We start from the raw sequence: 3,691 nt of genomic DNA on the forward strand, positions 1-3,691 counted from the left end.
AGTGCTCCATTGAATGTAATTTTTCTTTTTCATCTTCCTGCTTTCATTAATTCATTTATCTGTAGGATTCATCATTGTGACTAGTATGTGTCTTGGGGTGTTTCCTCGGGTCTCTTTTAGCTGGTACTCTTTGGGTATGCAGGATTTGATTGCATGCAGTCTTTAGCTCTGGGAATTTCTCTGTGATGATGTCTTTGACTATTGATTCTTTCTATGGATCTCCTTCCTGGGCCTCTGGGACTCCAATGATTCTTATGTTGATTCTGTTGAGTTTATCAAAGACTTCTATTTTTATCTGTTCACATTCTTTGAGTACATTTTCCATTGTCTGATCATTTGCCTTAAGGTTCATTTCCAATCTCTTCTGCTGTATGTAGTTGTTGTGCATTTTATCTTCCAGTTCACTGATTCTGTCCTTGGCTGATGTTACCCTGTTGAAGAGACTTTTCATTGAGGTTTTCAGTACAGCTACCATGTTTTTCAGAGCACACAGCCATGAAGAAGGCAGCCCTGCTCTTCTGGAACCTCCAGGAGACAGTTTTTGCTGCGCCCTTCTTGGCCCTCTCAGGAGTTTCAGGAAACAGGAAAGTAGAGAAACATACAAAGGCAATAGGTCCCCTCAGTCTCTCCCAGTTGTTAATCTCACAGCAGGGGCAGACTCCTCTCACCTGCCTTCACAGACAAAGGATCTACCATATTTTCCGGCGTATAAGACGACTTTTGAAACAAAAAAAAGTCAACCAAAAATCGGGGGTCGTCTTATACATCGAGTATATCCTAAAAATGTTTCAATATGCTGCTAAACAAAAATTGTCTGAATATTGCCACAAAATGAATTTTCCAATTTGATCCTGCACCAATCACTGCAAGGCTGCTCGGACCACCTCTCTAACTCAGCCAATCCAAGCAGGCTTTTTATGCATGCAAATTAGACAATGTTCTGGACCTGAATCTACACTGTAAAAAGCCTGCTCAGATTGGCCAGAGTCAGAGAGGAAATCTATTACAGTATAACCTTTGAACCTTTGTTGTGATTGTCTCACTGTGGTACATGAGCACAGGAACACATGCAGCACAGGAACGTTCTGTCTGATACAGCGAATATAGGCCTAAACCTATGTTTTAACTGCAAAATTAGGGGGTCGACTTATACGCCCAGTCGTCTTATACGCCAGCAAATATGGTACCTTTCTTGGAGCAATTTATGAGCACATCGCCAGGAGTAACCTCTGAGCATCACCAAGTGTGGCCCAAAAACCAAAACAAACAAAGAAACTGAGGAAGACAAAATAGTAAGAGGATCTCCATTGAATCAAAAGAACCAATTTCATCCCAGGCCAGCACTTCCTGTGAAGAAGTTAAGCACCAGGACAATAAAACGTGTATTCCACACAAACTATATGGTTTTTGCCCAGTCACACTGTCCCAAGAAAAATGAACACAAACTGGCATCTGGGTCCTCTTTGTGACTCAGAATAACCAATATATCTCCATGTCAGTGTACTCAAAGAAGAACACAGCCACTCTGTTTCTCTTTGAAGCTGTGATTTTTTCTAGTAAATCAACCACACTGTAACACCTAAGAAACCATCACACTGCAAAGGAAACAGTGATAAAGCAAAACAACCTCCCACACTTGGTGAATGAAGATGGTTGTTTTGAAGACTCAAATAGTATTAACCAACTATTTGGTCTGATAATAAATTTAGAGGAGAAATGTTGAGGATGTTCAATGAGCTCAAAGAAACCACAAAATGTGGCATTGGAGCTGAGAGTCTCACGGGCATGGTGCCATTATTCACAGTGGGAACAGAGCACAGGTGGCAATGGCAGTAATGGTGCTGGTGGCTGTAGCAGCAGCAGTGGTAGCAGTGGCAGTGACAATTGCAGCAGTAGAGTTGGCCTAACAATGAGAGCACCCCAAAACTTAGCACCAGCAGTGTCACAGCAGTGCCACCATGGAGGCCTCATCATCATCACAGCCCCTGCGCTGGTGCAGTCACCCTCATTCCCTCTGCTCTTTCTCTGTTCACTCACATCATAACTGATCTGATGACTGAAGAGCAGATTGCTGAATTTAAGGAAGCTTTCTGCATATTTGACAAGGCTGGTGATGGCACCATCACAACCAAAGAGCCTGGAACTGTAATAACGTCACTGTTTCAGAACCCAAAAAAAGCTTAGCGGCATGCAGTATATGATCAATGAGGTGAACACTGACAGAAATGGCACAATTGACTTCCCAGAATTTTTGACTCTGATGGCAAGAAAAATGAAAGATACAGAGAGTAAAGAGAAAATCCGCAAAGTACTCCAAGTGTTTGACAAGGATGGTAGAGGTTACATCAGCACAGCTGAGCTCCGCCAAGTCATGACAAACTAGAAAACCTAATAGATGGAGGAAATAGATGAGATAATCAGAGGGGCAGATATCAATGGGTATAGACAGGTCAACAATGAATAATTCGCATAGATGATGACTGCAAAATGAAGACATACTTTTAACTCCTTTCCCCCATCTAGAATAATCAAATTGAATACTTACCACTTGCAAAAATTTTTCATCTACACATTCTGTTTCTATATAGCAAAACTGAATGTAAAAAATACCTTCTGTCCACACACACAAAATCTGCATGTATTGGTTGGTGATCCTGTTCCCTAAAGTTGAACCTACACATCCATTTTCTGATATAAATGCTTATACTACCTTAATGATAAGGAAACACATATTAGTCGTCTCTGCACAGTTCCATTTTCTTTTTTTCCATTTTCTAATGATTATTACTACACTGTTAGGATTGGCCAGTTTTTTTATGCATGCTGCTTGATAATTGAGCACAGTCAAGCATTTGTATTAAAAAAGGAAGAAAAATGAAAATAATTAAAAATCTTAATTCAATGGGTTCTAGTTCTTGGTTGTTAGTTTTAAATGTATTAGCTAGTTGACTTAAAAAACCAACATATTAAAATTGATATTTTTACTATATATTACCATTCACAGAAAGGTACTTTTATACTTCATGTGGCCCCCGCCATAGCGCTCCATGACACTACAATGGCAGGTCCTAGGGCTGGCTTAGAGCTGTTTGTATTGAGGGGCTGGAGAGATAGCACAGTGATATGGCATTTGCCTTGCATGCAGCCAATTCAGGACAATTCAGCCAATTTAGATGGTCCCATATGGTCCCGCATGAAGTGATTTCTGAGTGCAAAGCCAGGAGTAACCCCTGAGCACCATTGGGGGAAAAACAAACACAAAAGAGTTGTCTGTATTGTACTAGAGTTTGATGGTTGTTAGACTGTCACTGTTCACACAACTTTTTTTTTTAAAAAAAGAAAATTTTATCAAGGGAACATCATTGACCTCTTTGTTTTTAAAACCTTCTGAATCATGAACTTGGAGCCATTAGAGTAGTAGGATGTGGGGCTATAGGATTTGAGCACAACCATTGACAACTGCTGTAAAAAATGACAATTAACATCCAGTTCAAGTTGTAAATGTTTGTCTTTTTTTAATAAAAATGCCATTTACTAAAAAATGGAATGGACAGCTTTCAAGACTCAAGAGTATATAAGAGCAGAAATGAGAAAACTTTAAGCAGAAATGACAGAACTGAAAAAATTTGGTAGGTAAAATAAAAAACTCACAGAAAGGCTTCATCTGTAGAGTACAGGCTGTTGAGTTTCG

At 39.8% G+C, this 3,691-nt stretch overlaps 1 pseudogene; it reads left to right on the forward strand.

The window, feature by feature from the left end:
• The first annotated feature begins 495 nt into the window (after positions 1-495).
• LOC125998879 (calmodulin-like) lies at positions 496-2,491 on the forward strand (annotated as a pseudogene).
• The last annotated feature ends 1,200 nt before the right edge of the window (positions 2,492-3,691 follow it).

This window comes from Suncus etruscus, chromosome X, assembly GCF_024139225.1.
Source record: "Suncus etruscus isolate mSunEtr1 chromosome X, mSunEtr1.pri.cur, whole genome shotgun sequence".
NCBI lineage: Eukaryota > Metazoa > Chordata > Mammalia > Eulipotyphla > Soricidae > Suncus > Suncus etruscus.